At 37.2% G+C, this 15,337-nt stretch overlaps 35 non-coding genes across 35 annotated transcripts; all 35 read right to left on the reverse strand.

Moving 5' to 3' along the window:
- Positions 1 to 3,136: 3,136 nt before the first annotated feature.
- LOC146928390 (5S ribosomal RNA) lies at positions 3,137 to 3,255 on the reverse strand. The gene has a single exon (XR_015008489.1). It is a non-coding gene; the product is annotated as a 5S ribosomal RNA (ribosomal RNA).
- Positions 3,256 to 3,484: 229 nt separating this feature from the next.
- Positions 3,485 to 3,603, reverse strand: LOC146928391 (5S ribosomal RNA). Its single transcript, XR_015008490.1, has one exon. It is a non-coding gene; the product is annotated as a 5S ribosomal RNA (ribosomal RNA).
- Positions 3,604 to 3,832: 229 nt separating this feature from the next.
- LOC146928392 (5S ribosomal RNA) lies at positions 3,833 to 3,951 on the reverse strand. The gene has a single exon (XR_015008815.1). It is a non-coding gene; the product is annotated as a 5S ribosomal RNA (ribosomal RNA).
- Positions 3,952 to 4,180: 229 nt separating this feature from the next.
- Positions 4,181 to 4,299, reverse strand: LOC146928393 (5S ribosomal RNA). Its single transcript, XR_015008491.1, has one exon. It is a non-coding gene; the product is annotated as a 5S ribosomal RNA (ribosomal RNA).
- A 229-nt stretch (positions 4,300 to 4,528) lies between these two features.
- Positions 4,529 to 4,647, reverse strand: LOC146928394 (5S ribosomal RNA). The gene has a single exon (XR_015008492.1). It is a non-coding gene; the product is annotated as a 5S ribosomal RNA (ribosomal RNA).
- A 229-nt stretch (positions 4,648 to 4,876) lies between these two features.
- LOC146928395 (5S ribosomal RNA) lies at positions 4,877 to 4,995 on the reverse strand. Its single transcript, XR_015008493.1, has one exon. It is a non-coding gene; the product is annotated as a 5S ribosomal RNA (ribosomal RNA).
- A 229-nt stretch (positions 4,996 to 5,224) lies between these two features.
- LOC146928396 (5S ribosomal RNA) lies at positions 5,225 to 5,343 on the reverse strand. Its single transcript, XR_015008494.1, has one exon. It is a non-coding gene; the product is annotated as a 5S ribosomal RNA (ribosomal RNA).
- Positions 5,344 to 5,570: 227 nt separating this feature from the next.
- LOC146928397 (5S ribosomal RNA) lies at positions 5,571 to 5,689 on the reverse strand. The gene has a single exon (XR_015008889.1). It is a non-coding gene; the product is annotated as a 5S ribosomal RNA (ribosomal RNA).
- Positions 5,690 to 5,918: 229 nt separating this feature from the next.
- Positions 5,919 to 6,037, reverse strand: LOC146928398 (5S ribosomal RNA). Its single transcript, XR_015008495.1, has one exon. It is a non-coding gene; the product is annotated as a 5S ribosomal RNA (ribosomal RNA).
- Positions 6,038 to 6,266: 229 nt separating this feature from the next.
- Positions 6,267 to 6,385, reverse strand: LOC146928399 (5S ribosomal RNA). The gene has a single exon (XR_015008496.1). It is a non-coding gene; the product is annotated as a 5S ribosomal RNA (ribosomal RNA).
- A 229-nt stretch (positions 6,386 to 6,614) lies between these two features.
- Positions 6,615 to 6,733, reverse strand: LOC146928400 (5S ribosomal RNA). Its single transcript, XR_015008498.1, has one exon. It is a non-coding gene; the product is annotated as a 5S ribosomal RNA (ribosomal RNA).
- Positions 6,734 to 6,960: 227 nt separating this feature from the next.
- LOC146928401 (5S ribosomal RNA) lies at positions 6,961 to 7,079 on the reverse strand. Its single transcript, XR_015008499.1, has one exon. It is a non-coding gene; the product is annotated as a 5S ribosomal RNA (ribosomal RNA).
- Positions 7,080 to 7,308: 229 nt separating this feature from the next.
- On the reverse strand, positions 7,309 to 7,427 carry LOC146928402 (5S ribosomal RNA). The gene has a single exon (XR_015008500.1). It is a non-coding gene; the product is annotated as a 5S ribosomal RNA (ribosomal RNA).
- Positions 7,428 to 7,656: 229 nt separating this feature from the next.
- LOC146928403 (5S ribosomal RNA) lies at positions 7,657 to 7,775 on the reverse strand. Its single transcript, XR_015008501.1, has one exon. It is a non-coding gene; the product is annotated as a 5S ribosomal RNA (ribosomal RNA).
- A 229-nt stretch (positions 7,776 to 8,004) lies between these two features.
- LOC146928404 (5S ribosomal RNA) lies at positions 8,005 to 8,123 on the reverse strand. Its single transcript, XR_015008502.1, has one exon. It is a non-coding gene; the product is annotated as a 5S ribosomal RNA (ribosomal RNA).
- Positions 8,124 to 8,352: 229 nt separating this feature from the next.
- LOC146928405 (5S ribosomal RNA) lies at positions 8,353 to 8,471 on the reverse strand. Its single transcript, XR_015008503.1, has one exon. It is a non-coding gene; the product is annotated as a 5S ribosomal RNA (ribosomal RNA).
- A 229-nt stretch (positions 8,472 to 8,700) lies between these two features.
- LOC146928406 (5S ribosomal RNA) lies at positions 8,701 to 8,819 on the reverse strand. The gene has a single exon (XR_015008504.1). It is a non-coding gene; the product is annotated as a 5S ribosomal RNA (ribosomal RNA).
- A 229-nt stretch (positions 8,820 to 9,048) lies between these two features.
- Positions 9,049 to 9,167, reverse strand: LOC146928407 (5S ribosomal RNA). The gene has a single exon (XR_015008505.1). It is a non-coding gene; the product is annotated as a 5S ribosomal RNA (ribosomal RNA).
- Positions 9,168 to 9,396: 229 nt separating this feature from the next.
- LOC146928408 (5S ribosomal RNA) lies at positions 9,397 to 9,515 on the reverse strand. The gene has a single exon (XR_015008506.1). It is a non-coding gene; the product is annotated as a 5S ribosomal RNA (ribosomal RNA).
- A 229-nt stretch (positions 9,516 to 9,744) lies between these two features.
- On the reverse strand, positions 9,745 to 9,863 carry LOC146928409 (5S ribosomal RNA). The gene has a single exon (XR_015008507.1). It is a non-coding gene; the product is annotated as a 5S ribosomal RNA (ribosomal RNA).
- A 229-nt stretch (positions 9,864 to 10,092) lies between these two features.
- On the reverse strand, positions 10,093 to 10,211 carry LOC146928410 (5S ribosomal RNA). Its single transcript, XR_015008509.1, has one exon. It is a non-coding gene; the product is annotated as a 5S ribosomal RNA (ribosomal RNA).
- A 229-nt stretch (positions 10,212 to 10,440) lies between these two features.
- LOC146928411 (5S ribosomal RNA) lies at positions 10,441 to 10,559 on the reverse strand. The gene has a single exon (XR_015008510.1). It is a non-coding gene; the product is annotated as a 5S ribosomal RNA (ribosomal RNA).
- A 229-nt stretch (positions 10,560 to 10,788) lies between these two features.
- LOC146928412 (5S ribosomal RNA) lies at positions 10,789 to 10,907 on the reverse strand. Its single transcript, XR_015008511.1, has one exon. It is a non-coding gene; the product is annotated as a 5S ribosomal RNA (ribosomal RNA).
- Positions 10,908 to 11,136: 229 nt separating this feature from the next.
- LOC146928413 (5S ribosomal RNA) lies at positions 11,137 to 11,255 on the reverse strand. The gene has a single exon (XR_015008512.1). It is a non-coding gene; the product is annotated as a 5S ribosomal RNA (ribosomal RNA).
- Positions 11,256 to 11,484: 229 nt separating this feature from the next.
- Positions 11,485 to 11,603, reverse strand: LOC146928414 (5S ribosomal RNA). Its single transcript, XR_015008513.1, has one exon. It is a non-coding gene; the product is annotated as a 5S ribosomal RNA (ribosomal RNA).
- A 229-nt stretch (positions 11,604 to 11,832) lies between these two features.
- Positions 11,833 to 11,951, reverse strand: LOC146928415 (5S ribosomal RNA). Its single transcript, XR_015008514.1, has one exon. It is a non-coding gene; the product is annotated as a 5S ribosomal RNA (ribosomal RNA).
- A 229-nt stretch (positions 11,952 to 12,180) lies between these two features.
- Positions 12,181 to 12,299, reverse strand: LOC146928416 (5S ribosomal RNA). Its single transcript, XR_015008515.1, has one exon. It is a non-coding gene; the product is annotated as a 5S ribosomal RNA (ribosomal RNA).
- Positions 12,300 to 12,528: 229 nt separating this feature from the next.
- Positions 12,529 to 12,647, reverse strand: LOC146928417 (5S ribosomal RNA). The gene has a single exon (XR_015008816.1). It is a non-coding gene; the product is annotated as a 5S ribosomal RNA (ribosomal RNA).
- Positions 12,648 to 12,876: 229 nt separating this feature from the next.
- Positions 12,877 to 12,995, reverse strand: LOC146928418 (5S ribosomal RNA). The gene has a single exon (XR_015008516.1). It is a non-coding gene; the product is annotated as a 5S ribosomal RNA (ribosomal RNA).
- A 229-nt stretch (positions 12,996 to 13,224) lies between these two features.
- On the reverse strand, positions 13,225 to 13,343 carry LOC146928419 (5S ribosomal RNA). Its single transcript, XR_015008517.1, has one exon. It is a non-coding gene; the product is annotated as a 5S ribosomal RNA (ribosomal RNA).
- A 229-nt stretch (positions 13,344 to 13,572) lies between these two features.
- On the reverse strand, positions 13,573 to 13,691 carry LOC146928420 (5S ribosomal RNA). Its single transcript, XR_015008518.1, has one exon. It is a non-coding gene; the product is annotated as a 5S ribosomal RNA (ribosomal RNA).
- Positions 13,692 to 13,920: 229 nt separating this feature from the next.
- Positions 13,921 to 14,039, reverse strand: LOC146928421 (5S ribosomal RNA). Its single transcript, XR_015008520.1, has one exon. It is a non-coding gene; the product is annotated as a 5S ribosomal RNA (ribosomal RNA).
- Positions 14,040 to 14,268: 229 nt separating this feature from the next.
- LOC146928422 (5S ribosomal RNA) lies at positions 14,269 to 14,387 on the reverse strand. The gene has a single exon (XR_015008853.1). It is a non-coding gene; the product is annotated as a 5S ribosomal RNA (ribosomal RNA).
- A 229-nt stretch (positions 14,388 to 14,616) lies between these two features.
- Positions 14,617 to 14,735, reverse strand: LOC146928423 (5S ribosomal RNA). The gene has a single exon (XR_015008817.1). It is a non-coding gene; the product is annotated as a 5S ribosomal RNA (ribosomal RNA).
- Positions 14,736 to 14,964: 229 nt separating this feature from the next.
- LOC146928424 (5S ribosomal RNA) lies at positions 14,965 to 15,083 on the reverse strand. Its single transcript, XR_015008521.1, has one exon. It is a non-coding gene; the product is annotated as a 5S ribosomal RNA (ribosomal RNA).
- Positions 15,084 to 15,337: the final 254 nt, after the last annotated feature.

The raw sequence follows: 15,337 nt of genomic DNA on the forward strand, positions 1-15,337 counted from the left end.
AAATCAGCATATTTTTCTTTTAAATCCTTCAACTCATTGGTTCTTACTTCAAAATGTGTAAGAAGTTCTTTAAGTGACTCAACAAGTTCATCTCTGGGAATTTTGGAATATACCTCGTTTTCATCTTCTGAGTCTGAATCTGATCCAGCTTCTGAAGTTGCTGTTGCTACCAACCCAACAGCTACCTTTGCATCTTCATCAGCTTCCTCTTTATCAGATCCAGATTCACTACCCAAATCATCCCAGGTTGCCATTAAACTCTGCTTAATCTGCTTCTTGAATTTGCTTGGTTTGAATGTAGACCTCTTTGACTTGTCCTTTGACTTTTCTCTTTGAAGATCAGGGCATTCAGCAATGAAGTGACCTGGCTTCTTACAGTTGAAGCATCCCTTCTGATCTTCTTTCCTTGAGCTTCTGGAGTTACCCCTTCTGGAGAGAAACTTTCTGTTCTTCTTGGCCAGATATTGAAGTCTGTTTGAGAGCATGGCCATTTCTGCAGCATCTGGTTCAGAATCTGAACTTGACTGTTCTTCCTCTTCAGATTCAACCACTTTGAGAGCTTTTGATGACTTGCCTTTGGATGGAAGAGCTATTGATTTACTCTTCTTAGTAGACTCATGTTCATTAAGACTTAACTCATGAACTTTGAGAGAACTAACAAGATCTTCGACACTTAAAGTGTTTAAATCTTTAGCTTCCTCAATGGCAGTCACCTTCGGTCTCCATCTGGCAGGTAAGCTTCTGAGAATCTTGCTTACATGATCAGAAGCAACATAGCTCTTCTTTAGAATCTGTAGACCAGAAACTAAGGTTTGAAACCTTGAGTACATCTCCTCAATAGTTTCATCATCCTTCATTTTGAATAACTCATACTGATGTACAAGCAGGAGAGCCTTTGCTTCTTTGACCTTCTTGCTCCCTTCATAATTTGAACAGAGAGAAGCAAACATAGCTTTAGCAGTGGATTTGTCACTCATCTTCATGTATTCTGCTTTGGGTATGGCAGTGACAAGAGCTCCTCTGATAATATGATGCTTCTTGTAAAGTTTCCTCAGTTCTGGAGTATGTTTCTTTCTATCCACAGCAGCTCCTTCTTCATCAAGGACTAAATCACCAACACCATCTTCCAGAATATCCCATAATTCTTCATCTAGGCTCATGATGTAACTGTAAAAGTTGGTCTTCCACCAAGAGAACTCTTCAGCATCTCCATTGAACTTTGGAACTTTTCCAATACTGGTTTTCTTAATATCACTATAATCATGTGAAACATTTTTATAGCTAGTATCACTAGAACCAGAACCATTAGGAGGAGGAGTAGTCATGTTTTTCTCAGATCTTTGACTGTTGCACGGTTAAGTGTTACACAACAGACCAAGGCTCTAGATACCAATTGAAGGTGAGAAAAACACAAGAAGGGGGGTTGAATTGTGTTTTAGAAAAGTTCTTCGTTTCTCCTAAAAACTGAACACACTGATCAGAAGCTAAGTGAGACAGCTTCTGAAGTGATAATCAGAATCTAAATGCAGCGGAATAAAACAGAGAGAGAGAGAAGAAGAACGACACAAAGCAATTATACTGGTTCCTTCCACAATCCGGAAGTAGTCCAGTCCCCCTTGCACTTCCAAGGAGATTTCACTATGAGTAATATCTGATTACAAATGCTCAAGCACACAAGCAAGAGACTTCCAATGCTCAAGCACACAAGCAAGAGACTTCCTTTGCTCAAGAACACAATCAAGAGACTTCCTGCTCAAGCACAACTGCAAGAGACTTCTTAACTAAACAAAATTACACAGAAAATTGTTTAAGGTTGAACACTTGATATACAATCAGAGGTGCTCACAATACAAATCAGATACAGACTCAATGGACTTAAGAATTTCTAAGATATGACTTGAGACACAGAAATTCTAAGTGAATGCAGAACAATTTCAGCAGAGGTTTGGTACTTGTGAAAATCTTGTGAGTCTTTCGTTCAGCGTTCTTGCATTACCAAATCTCTAGGTCTTCACTCCTTTATATAGAGGTGTGAAAGAGACGTTGTGAAATTGCCAGCGCACCAAAGAGTCGTTGTTGAAGCTTGATCTTTCACCAATGATATATTGCCTGATTTGGTTGTTGTCCTATGAAGAACAAATTTGAAATCCATTCCTTATCCAAAGGAACATCTATGCAGGCGAAACCGTATTCTGGAGCTGTTTTCTTGTCCTGTAGCGTGGACACAAAACAGAGTAGTGGAGAACGTGGTTGTACAATTCGTACAAAGTACAATGTCAACGCTTTCGTCCAAATTGCAAACACACGCCTTCAAACACCTTTGAAATGACCGTTGCAAACTCCACTAATCCTTTGTTTGTGTTTTCGAATCCAATAGACAGCTTTTGCATTGATAATTCTTCAATTCTTGATTCTTTGCAAATCCAGTTGATATTCAGCTTCTGGTGAAATGGCTTCTGATGAGGCAGCTTCTGATGATGCAGCTTCTGATGATATGACTTCTGCAGCTTCTGATGACGCAGCTTCTGATGATGTGGCTTCTGGACCTCTTGTCTTCAGAGGCACTATTCTTCAGGAGCAGCTTACTTCAGGAGCGCTATTTCTTCAGGAGCAGCTTGACTTCAGGAGCGCTTTTTCTCTTCAGTAGCAAGTTGCCTTCAGGAGCGTCCAAGCTTCAAATTTTTGTTGTTTCCATAGCTCTTTATTTGCTCATTCAGAACCAATGATGATGTAACTTTATAATTATGGTCCTGTACACTTGAACAAATATTAGCTAGTCCAATTTACAATTTTTAATACCTTGTTATCATCAAAACCCTTTAAGGTTCATTGTTAAACACATTTTGTTCCAACAAACTGCGGAGTTCTGATGGGATCCGGTGCATTAGTGCTGGTATGATCGCACCTGAAAGTAAAGCGTTGTAATTGTATATATGCATTTCTAAGTTTATTTTTCATTAAAGACGTCAAATTACGCTAATTAAAGAATAGAGAGTTAGGTTGCGTTAATTAACGAAAAAAATGAAATACAATCGAAGTTTATTTTTCAAAAACGACGTAAAATTACGCTAATTAACAAAAAGAACACGAAATTTTGGCAAAAAGAGGTGCAAAGAACACGAAATTTTGGCAAAAAGAGGTGCAACACAAGGACTTCCCAGGAGGTCACCCATCCTAGTACTACTCTCGCCCAAGCACGCTTAACTGCGGAGTTCTGATGGGATCCGGTGCATTAGTGCTGGTATGATCGCACCTGAAAGTAAAGCGTTGTAATTGTATATATGCATTTCTAAGTTTATTTTTCATTAAAGACGTCAAATTACGCTAATTAAAGAATAGAGAGTTAGGTTGCGTTAATTAACGAAAAAAATGAAATACAATCGAAGTTTATTTTTCAAAAACGACGTAAAATTACGCTAATTAACAAAAAGAACACGAAATTTTGGCAAAAAGAGGTGCAAAGAACACGAAATTTTGGCAAAAAGAGGTGCAACACAAGGACTTCCCAGGAGGTCACCCATCCTAGTACTACTCTCGCCCAAGCACGCTTAACTGCGGAGTTCTGATGGGATCCGGTGCATTAGTGCTGGTATGATCGCACCTGAAAGTAAAGCGTTGTAATTGTATATATGCATTTCTAAGTTTATTTTTCATTAAAGACGTCAAATTACGCTAATTAAAGAATAGAGAGTTAGGTTGCGTTAATTAACGAAAAAAATGAAATACAATCGAAGTTTATTTTTCAAAAACGACGTAAAATTACGCTAATTAACAAAAAGAACACGAAATTTTGGCAAAAAGAGGTGCAAAGAACACGAAATTTTGGCAAAAAGAGGTGCAACACAAGGACTTCCCAGGAGGTCACCCATCCTAGTACTACTCTCGCCCAAGCACCCTTAACTGCGGAGTTCTGATGGGATCCGGTGCATTAGTGCTGGTATGATCGCACCTGAAAGTAAAGCGTTGTAATTGTATATATGCATTTCTAAGTTTATTTTTCATTAAAGACGTCAAATTACGCTAATTAAAGAATAGAGTGTTAGGTTGCGTTAATTAACGAAAAAAATGAAATACAATCGAAGTTTATTTTTCAAAAACGACGTAAAATTACGCTAATTAACAAAAAGAACACGAAATTTTGGCAAAAAGAGGTGCAAAGAACACGAAATTTTGGCAAAAAGAGGTGCAACACAAGGACTTCCCAGGAGGTCACCCATCCTAGTACTACTCTCGCCCAAGCACGCTTAACTGCGGAGTTCTGATGGGATCCGGTGCATTAGTGCTGGTATGATCGCACCTGAAAGTAAAGCGTTGTAATTGTATATATGCATTTCTAAGTTTATTTTTCATTAAAGACGTCAAATTACGCTAATTAAAGAATAGAGAGTTAGGTTGCGTTAATTAACGAAAAAAATGAAATACAATCGAAGTTTATTTTTCAAAAACGACGTAAAATTACGCTAATTAACAAAAAGAACACGAAATTTTGGCAAAAAGAGGTGCAAAGAACACGAAATTTTGGCAAAAAGAGGTGCAACACAAGGACTTCCCAGGAGGTCACCCATCCTAGTACTACTCTCGCCCAAGCACGCTTAACTGCGGAGTTCTGATGGGATCCGGTGCATTAGTGCTGGTATGATCGCACCTGAAAGTAAAGCGTTGTAATTGTATATATGCATTTCTAAGTTTATTTTTCATTAAAGACGTCAAATTACGCTAATTAAAGAATAGAGTGTTAGGTTGCGTTAATTAACGAAAAAAATGAAATACAATCGAAGTTTATTTTTCAAAAACGACGTAAAATTACGCTAATTAACAAAAAGAACACGAAATTTTGGCAAAAAGAGGTGCAAAGAACACGAAATTTTGGCAAAAAGAGGTGCAACACAAGGACTTCCCAGGAGGTCACCCATCCTAGTACTACTCTCGCCCAAGCACGCTTAACTGCGGAGTTCTGATGGGATCCGGTGCATTAGTGCTGGTATGATCGCACCTGAAAGTAAAGCGTTGTAATTGTATATATGCATTTCTAAGTTTATTTTTCATTAAAGACGTCAAATTACGCTAATTAAAGAATAGAGAGTTAGGTTGCGTTAATTAACGAAAAAAATGAAATACAATCGAAGTTTATTTTTCAAAAACGACGTAAAATTACGCTAATTAACAAAAAGAACACGAAATTTTGGCAAAAAGAGGTGCAAAGAACACGAAATTTTGGCAAAAAGAGGTGCAACACAAGGACTTCCCAGGAGGTCACCCATCCTAGTACTACTCTCGCCCAAGCACGCTTAACTGCGGAGTTCTGATGGGATCCGGTGCATTAGTGCTGGTATGATCGCACCTGAAAGTAAAGCGTTGTAATTGTATATATGCATTTCTAAGTTTATTTTTCATTAAAGACGTCAAATTACGCTAATTAAAGAATAGAGTTAGGTTGCGTTAATTAACGAAAAAAATGAAATACAATCGAAGTTTATTTTTCAAAAACGACGTAAAATTACGCTAATTAACAAAAAGAACACGAAATTTTGGCAAAAAGAGGTGCAAAGAACACGAAATTTTGGCAAAAAGAGGTGCAACACAAGGACTTCCCAGGAGGTCACCCATCCTAGTACTACTCTCGCCCAAGCACGCTTAACCGCGGAGTTCTGATGGGATCCGGTGCATTAGTGCTGGTATGATCGCACCTGAAAGTAAAGCGTTGTAATTGTATATATGCATTTCTAAGTTTATTTTTCATTAAAGACGTCAAATTACGCTAATTAAAGAATAGAGTGTTAGGTTGCGTTAATTAACGAAAAAAATGAAATACAATCGAAGTTTATTTTTCAAAAACGACGTAAAATTACGCTAATTAACAAAAAGAACACGAAATTTTGGCAAAAAGAGGTGCAAAGAACACGAAATTTTGGCAAAAAGAGGTGCAACACAAGGACTTCCCAGGAGGTCACCCATCCTAGTACTACTCTCGCCCAAGCACGCTTAACTGCGGAGTTCTGATGGGATCCGGTGCATTAGTGCTGGTATGATCGCACCTGAAAGTAAAGCGTTGTAATTGTATATATGCATTTCTAAGTTTATTTTTCATTAAAGACGTCAAATTACGCTAATTAAAGAATAGAGTGTTAGGTTGCGTTAATTAACGAAAAAAATGAAATACAATCGAAGTTTATTTTTCAAAAACGACGTAAAATTACGCTAATTAACAAAAAGAACACGAAATTTTGGCAAAAAGAGGTGCAAAGAACACGAAATTTTGGCAAAAAGAGGTGCAACACAAGGACTTCCCAGGAGGTCACCCATCCTAGTACTACTCTCGCCCAAGCACGCTTAACTGCGGAGTTCTGATGGGATCCGGTGCATTAGTGCTGGTATGATCGCACCTGAAAGTAAAGCGTTGTAATTGTATATATGCATTTCTAAGTTTATTTTTCATTAAAGACGTCAAATTACGCTAATTAAAGAATAGAGAGTTAGGTTGCATTAATTAACGAAAAAAATGAAATACAATCGAAGTTTATTTTTCAAAAACGACGTAAAATTACGCTAATTAACAAAAAGAACACGAAATTTTGGCAAAAAGAGGTGCAAAGAACACGAAATTTTGGCAAAAAGAGGTGCAACACAAGGACTTCCCAGGAGGTCACCCATCCTAGTACTACTCTCGCCCAAGCACGCTTAACTGCGGAGTTCTGATGGGATCCGGTGCATTAGTGCTGGTATGATCGCACCTGAAAGTAAAGCGTTGTAATTGTATATATGCATTTCTAAGTTTATTTTTCATTAAAGACGTCAAATTACGCTAATTAAAGAATAGAGTTAGGTTGCGTTAATTAACGAAAAAAATGAAATACAATCGAAGTTTATTTTTCAAAAACGACGTAAAATTACGCTAATTAACAAAAAGAACACGAAATTTTGGCAAAAAGAGGTGCAAAGAACACGAAATTTTGGCAAAAAGAGGTGCAACACAAGGACTTCCCAGGAGGTCACCCATCCTAGTACTACTCTCGCCCAAGCACGCTTAACTGCGGAGTTCTGATGGGATCCGGTGCATTAGTGCTGGTATGATCGCACCTGAAAGTAAAGCGTTGTAATTGTATATATGCATTTCTAAGTTTATTTTTCATTAAAGACGTCAAATTACGCTAATTAAAGAATAGAGTGTTAGGTTGCGTTAATTAACGAAAAAAATGAAATACAATCGAAGTTTATTTTTCAAAAACGACGTAAAATTACGCTAATTAACAAAAAGAACACGAAATTTTGGCAAAAAGAGGTGCAAAGAACACGAAATTTTGGCAAAAAGAGGTGCAACACAAGGACTTCCCAGGAGGTCACCCATCCTAGTACTACTCTCGCCCAAGCACGCTTAACTGCGGAGTTCTGATGGGATCCGGTGCATTAGTGCTGGTATGATCGCACCTGAAAGTAAAGCGTTGTAATTGTATATATGCATTTCTAAGTTTATTTTTCATTAAAGACGTCAAATTACGCTAATTAAAGAATAGAGAGTTAGGTTGCGTTAATTAACGAAAAAAATGAAATACAATCGAAGTTTATTTTTCAAAAACGACGTAAAATTACGCTAATTAACAAAAAGAACACGAAATTTTGGCAAAAAGAGGTGCAAAGAACACGAAATTTTGGCAAAAAGAGGTGCAACACAAGGACTTCCCAGGAGGTCACCCATCCTAGTACTACTCTCGCCCAAGCACGCTTAACTGCGGAGTTCTGATGGGATCCGGTGCATTAGTGCTGGTATGATCGCACCTGAAAGTAAAGCGTTGTAATTGTATATATGCATTTCTAAGTTTATTTTTCATTAAAGACGTCAAATTACGCTAATTAAAGAATAGAGTGTTAGGTTGCGTTAATTAACGAAAAAAATGAAATACAATCGAAGTTTATTTTTCAAAAACGACGTAAAATTACGCTAATTAACAAAAAGAACACGAAATTTTGGCAAAAAGAGGTGCAAAGAACACGAAATTTTGGCAAAAAGAGGTGCAACACAAGGACTTCCCAGGAGGTCACCCATCCTAGTACTACTCTCGCCCAAGCACGCTTAACTGCGGAGTTCTGATGGGATCCGGTGCATTAGTGCTGGTATGATCGCACCTGAAAGTAAAGCGTTGTAATTGTATATATGCATTTCTAAGTTTATTTTTCATTAAAGACGTCAAATTACGCTAATTAAAGAATAGAGAGTTAGGTTGCGTTAATTAACGAAAAAAATGAAATACAATCGAAGTTTATTTTTCAAAAACGACGTAAAATTACGCTAATTAACAAAAAGAACACGAAATTTTGGCAAAAAGAGGTGCAAAGAACACGAAATTTTGGCAAAAAGAGGTGCAACACAAGGACTTCCCAGGAGGTCACCCATCCTAGTACTACTCTCGCCCAAGCACGCTTAACTGCGGAGTTCTGATGGGATCCGGTGCATTAGTGCTGGTATGATCGCACCTGAAAGTAAAGCGTTGTAATTGTATATATGCATTTCTAAGTTTATTTTTCATTAAAGACATCAAATTACGCTAATTAAAGAATAGAGAGTTAGGTTGCGTTAATTAACGAAAAAAATGAAATACAATCGAAGTTTATTTTTCAAAAACGACGTAAAATTACGCTAATTAACAAAAAGAACACGAAATTTTGGCAAAAAGAGGTGCAAAGAACACGAAATTTGGGCAAAAAGAGGTGCAACACAAGGACTTCCCAGGAGGTCACCCATCCTAGTACTACTCTCGCCCAAGCACGCTTAACTGCGGAGTTCTGATGGGATCCGGTGCATTAGTGCTGGTATGATCGCACCTGAAAGTAAAGCGTTGTAATTGTATATATGCATTTCTAAGTTTATTTTTCATTAAAGACGTCAAATTACGCTAATTAAAGAATAGAGTGTTAGGTTGCGTTAATTAACGAAAAAAATGAAATACAATCGAAGTTTATTTTTCAAAAACGACGTAAAATTACGCTAATTAACAAAAAGAACACGAAATTTTGGCAAAAAGAGGTGCAAAGAACACGAAATTTTGGCAAAAAGAGGTGCAACACAAGGACTTCCCAGGAGGTCACCCATCCTAGTACTACTCTCGCCCAAGCACGCTTAACTGCGGAGTTCTGATGGGATCCGGTGCATTAGTGCTGGTATGATCGCACCTGAAAGTAAAGCGTTGTAATTGTATATATGCATTTCTAAGTTTATTTTTCATTAAAGACGTCAAATTACGCTAATTAAAGAATAGAGAGTTAGGTTGCGTTAATTAACGAAAAAAATGAAATACAATCGAAGTTTATTTTTCAAAAACGACGTAAAATTACGCTAATTAACAAAAAGAACACGAAATTTTGGCAAAAAGAGGTGCAAAGAACACGAAATTTTGGCAAAAAGAGGTGCAACACAAGGACTTCCCAGGAGGTCACCCATCCTAGTACTACTCTCGCCCAAGCACGCTTAACTGCGGAGTTCTGATGGGATCCGGTGCATTAGTGCTGGTATGATCGCACCTGAAAGTAAAGCGTTGTAATTGTATATATGCATTTCTAAGTTTATTTTTCATTAAAGACGTCAAATTACGCTAATTAAAGAATAGAGTGTTAGGTTGCGTTAATTAACGAAAAAAATGAAATACAATCGAAGTTTATTTTTCAAAAACGACGTAAAATTACGCTAATTAACAAAAAGAACACGAAATTTTGGCAAAAAGAGGTGCAAAGAACACGAAATTTTGGCAAAAAGAGGTGCAACACAAGGACTTCCCAGGAGGTCACCCATCCTAGTACTACTCTCGCCCAAGCACGCTTAACTGCGGAGTTCTGATGGGATCCGGTGCATTAGTGCTGGTATGATCGCACCTGAAAGTAAAGCGTTGTAATTGTATATATGCATTTCTAAGTTTATTTTTCATTAAAGACGTCAAATTACGCTAATTAAAGAATAGAGTGTTAGGTTGCGTTAATTAACGAAAAAAATGAAATACAATCGAAGTTTATTTTTCAAAAACGACGTAAAATTACGCTAATTAACAAAAAGAACACGAAATTTTGGCGAAAAGAGGTGCAAAGAACACGAAATTTTGGCAAAAAGAGGTGCAACACAAGGACTTCCCAGGAGGTCACCCATCCTAGTACTACTCTCGCCCAAGCACGCTTAACTGCGGAGTTCTGATGGGATCCGGTGCATTAGTGCTGGTATGATCGCACCTGAAAGTAAAGCGTTGTAATTGTATATATGCATTTCTAAGTTTATTTTTCATTAAAGACGTCAAATTACGCTAATTAAAGAATAGAGAGTTAGGTTGCGTTAATTAACGAAAAAAATGAAATACAATCGAAGTTTATTTTTCAAAAACGACGTAAAATTACGCTAATTAACAAAAAGAACACGAAATTTTGGCAAAAAGAGGTGCAAAGAACACGAAATTTTGGCAAAAAGAGGTGCAACACAAGGACTTCCCAGGAGGTCACCCATCCTAGTACTACTCTCGCCCAAGCACGCTTAACTGCGGAGTTCTGATGGGATCCGGTGCATTAGTGCTGGTATGATCGCACCTGAAAGTAAAGCGTTGTAATTGTATATATGCATTTCTAAGTTTATTTTTCATTAAAGACGTCAAATTACGCTAATTAAAGAATAGAGTGTTAGGTTGCGTTAATTAACGAAAAAAATGAAATACAATCGAAGTTTATTTTTCAAAAACGACGTAAAATTACGCTAATTAACAAAAAGAACACGAAATTTTGGCGAAAAGAGGTGCAAAGAACACGAAATTTTGGCAAAAAGAGGTGCAACACAAGGACTTCCCAGGAGGTCACCCATCCTAGTACTACTCTCGCCCAAGCACGCTTAACTGCGGAGTTCTGATGGGATCCGGTGCATTAGTGCTGGTATGATCGCACCTGAAAGTAAAGCGTTGTAATTGTATATATGCATTTCTAAGTTTATTTTTCATTAAAGACGTCAAATTACGCTAATTAAAGAATAGAGAGTTAGGTTGCGTTAATTAACGAAAAAAATGAAATACAATCGAAGTTTATTTTTCAAAAACGACGTAAAATTACGCTAATTAACAAAAAGAACACGAAATTTTGGCAAAAAGAGGTGCAAAGAACACGAAATTTTGGCAAAAAGAGGTGCAACACAAGGACTTCCCAGGAGGTCACCCATCCTAGTACTACTCTCGCCCAAGCACGCTTAACTGCGGAGTTCTGATGGGATCCGGTGCATTAGTGCTGGTATGATCGCACCTGAAAGTAAAGCGTTGTAATTGTATATATGCATTTCTAAGTTTATTTTTCATTAAAGACGTCAAATTACGCTAATTAAAGAATAGAGAGTTAGGTTGCGTTAATTAACGAAAAAAATGAAATACAATCGAAGTTTATTTTTCAAAAACGACGTAAAATTACGCTAATTAACAAAAAGAACACGAAATTTTGGCAAAAAGAGGTGCAAAGAACACGAAATTTTGGCAAAAAGAGGTGCAACACAAGGACTTCCCAGGAGGTCACCCATCCTAGTACTACTCTCGCCCAAGCACGCTTAACTGCGGAGTTCTGATGGGATCCGGTGCATTAGTGCTGGTATGATCGCACCTGAAAGTAAAGCGTTGTAATTGTATATATGCATTTCTAAGTTTATTTTTCATTAAAGACGTCAAATTACGCTAATTAAAGAATAGAGTGTTAGGTTGCGTTAATTAACGAAAAAAATGAAATACAATCGAAGTTTATTTTTCAAAAACGACGTAAAATTACGCTAATTAACAAAAAGAACACGAAATTTTGGCAAAAAGAGGTGCAAAGAACACGAAATTTTGGCAAAAAGAGGTGCAACACAAGGACTTCCCAGGAGGTCACCCATCCTAGTACTACTCTCGCCCAAGCACGCTTAACTGCGGAGTTCTGATGGGATCCGGTGCATTAGTGCTGGTATGATCGCACCTGAAAGTAAAGCGTTGTAATTGTATATATGCATTTCTAAGTTTATTTTTCATTAAAGACGTCAAATTACGCTAATTAAAGAATAGAGTGTTAGGTTGCGTTAATTAACGAAAAAAATGAAATACAATCGAAGTTTATTTTTCAAAAACGACGTAAAATTACGCTAATTAACAAAAAGAACACGAAATTTTGGCAAAAAGAGGTGCAAAGAACACGAAATTTTGGCAAAAAGAGGTGCAACACAAGGACTTCCCAGGAGGTCACCCATCCTAGTACTACTCTCGCCCAAGCACGCTTAACTGCGGAGTTCTGATGGGATCCGGTGCATTAGTGCTGGTATGATCGCACCTGAAAGTAAAGCGTTGTAATTGTATATATGCATTTCTAAGTTTATTTTTCATTAAAGACGTCAAATTACGCTAATTAAAGAATAGAGAGTTAGGTTGCGTTAATTAACGAAAAAAATGAAATACAATCGAAGTTTATTTTTCAAAAACGACGTAAAATTACGCTAATTAACAAAAAGAACACGAAATTTTGGCAAAAAGAGGTGCAAAGAACACGAAATTTTGGCAAAAAGAGGTGCAACACAAGGACTTCCCAGGAGGTCACCCATCCTAGTACTACTCTCGCCCAAGCACCCTTAACTGCGGAGTTCTGATGGGATCCGGTGCATTAGTGCTGGTATGATCGCACCTGAAAGTAAAGCGTTGTAATTGTATATATGCATTTCTAAGTTTATTTTTCATTAAAGACGTCAAATTACGCTAATTAAAGAATAGAGTGTTAGGTTGCGTTAATTAACGAAAAAAATGAAATACAATCGAAGTTTATTTTTCAAAAACGACGTAAAATTACGCTAATTAACAAAAAGAACACGAAATTTTGGCAAAAAGAGGTGCAAAGAACACGAAATTTTGGCAAAAAGAGGTGCAACACAAGGACTTCCCAGGAGGTCACCCATCCTAGTACTACTCTCGCCCAAGCACGCTTAACTGCGGAGTTCTGATGGGATCCGGTGCATTAGTGCTGGTATGATCGCACCTGAAAGTAAAGCGTTGTAATTGTATATATGCATTTCTAAGTTTATTTTTCATTAAAGACGTCAAATTACGCTAATTAAAGAATAGAGTGTTAGGTTGCGTTAATTAACGAAAAAAATGAAATACAATCGAAGTTTATTTTTCAAAAACGACGTAAAATTACGCTAATTAACAAAAAGAACACGAAATTTTGGCGAAAAGAGGTGCAAAGAACACGAAATTTTGGCAAAAAGAGGTGCAACACAAGGACTTCCCAGGAGGTCACCCATCCTAGTACTACTCTCGCCCAAGCACGCTTAACTGCGGAGTTCTGATGGGATCCGGTGCATTAGTGCTGGTATGATCGCACCTGAAAGTAAAGCGTTGTAATTGTATATATGCATTTCTAAGTTTATTTTTCATTAAAGACGTCAAATTACGCTAATTAAAGAATAGAGAGTTAGGTTGCGTTAATTAACGAAAAAAATGAAATACAATCGAAGTTTATTTTTCAAAAACGACGTAAAATTACGCTAATTAACAAAAAGAACACGAAATTTTGGCAAAAAGAGGTGCAAAGAACACGAAATTTTGGCAAAAAGAGGTGCAACACAAGGACTTCCCAGGAGGTCACCCATCCTAGTACTACTCTCGCCCAAGCACGCTTAACTGCGGAGTTCTGATGGGATCCGGTGCATTAGTGCTGGTATGATCGCACCTGAAAGTAAAGCGTTGTAATTGTATATATGCATTTCTAAGTTTATTTTTCATTAAAGACGTCAAATTACGCTAATTAAAGAATAGAGAGTTAGGTTGCGTTAATTAACGAAAAAAATGAAATACAATCGAAGTTTATTTTTCAAAAACGACGTAAAATTACGCTAATTAACAAAAAGAACACGAAATTTTGGCAAAAAGAGGTGCAAAGAACACGAAATTTGGGCAAAAAGAGGTGCAACACAAGGACTTCCCAGGAGGTCACCCATCCTAGTACTACTCTCGCCCAAGCACGCTTAACTGCGGAGTTCTGATGGGATCCGGTGCATTAGTGCTGGTATGATCGCACCTGAAAGTAAAGCGTTATAATTGTATATATGCATTTCTAAGTTTATTTTTCATTAAAGACGTCAAATTACGCTAATTAAAGAATAGAGTGTTAGGTTGCGTTAATTAACGAAAAAAATGAAATACAATCGAAGTTTATTTTTCAAAAACGACGTAAAATTACGCTAATTAACAAAAAGAACACGAAATTTTGGCAAAAAGAGGTGCAAAGAACACGAAATTTTGGCAAAAAGAGGTGCAACACAAGGACTTCCCAGGAGGTCACCCATCCTAGTACTACTCTCGCCCAAGCACGCTTAACTGCGGAGTTCTGATGAGATCCGGTGCATTAGTGCTGGTATGATTGCACCTGAAAGTAAAGCGTTGTAATTGTATATATGCATTTCTAAGTTTATTTTTCATTAAAGACGTCAAATTACGCTAATTAAAGAATAGAGTGTTAGGTTGCGTTAATTAACGAAAAAAATGAAATACAATCGAAGTTTATTTTTCAAAAACGACGTAAAATTACGCTAATTAACAAAAAGAACACGAAATTTTGGCAAAAAGAGGTGCAAAGAACACGAAATTTTGGCAAAAAGAGGTGCAACACAAGGACTTCCCAGGAGGTCACCCATCCTAGTACTACTCTCGCCCAAGCACCCTTAACTGCGGAGTTCTGATGGGATCCGGTGCATTAGTGCTGGTATGATCGCACCTGAAAGTAAAGCGTTGTAATTGTATATATGCATTTCTAAGTTTATTTTTCATTAAAGACGTCAAATTACGCTAATTAAAGAATAGAGTGTTAGGTTGCGTTAATTAACGAAAAAAATGAAATACAATCGAAGTTTATTTTTCAAAAACGACGTAAAATTACGCTAATTAACAAAAAGAACACGAAATTTTGGCAAAAAGAGGTGCAAAGAACACGAAATTTTGGCAAAAAGAGGTGCAACACAAGGACTTCCCAGGAGGTCACCCATCCTAGTACTACTCTCGCCCAAGCACGCTTAACTGCGGAGTTCTGATGGGATCCGGTGCATTAGTGCTGGTATGATCGCACCTGAAAGTAAAGCGTTGTAATTGTATATATGCATTTCTAAGTTTATTTTTCATTAAAGACGTCAAATTACGCTAATTAAAGAATAGAGAGTTAGGTTGCGTTAATTAACGAAAAAAATGAAATACAATCGAAGTTTATTTTTCAAAAACGACGTAAAATTACGCTAATTAACAAAAAGAACACGAAATTTTGGCAAAAAGAGGTGCAAAGAACACGAAATTTTGGCAAAAAGAGGTGCAACACAAGGACTTCCCAG

This window comes from Medicago sativa, chromosome 4 (genome assembly GCF_051527215.1).
Source record: "Medicago sativa cultivar Bolivia chromosome 4, Bolivia_mono, whole genome shotgun sequence".
NCBI classification, from domain to species: Eukaryota; Viridiplantae; Streptophyta; class Magnoliopsida; order Fabales; family Fabaceae; genus Medicago; species Medicago sativa.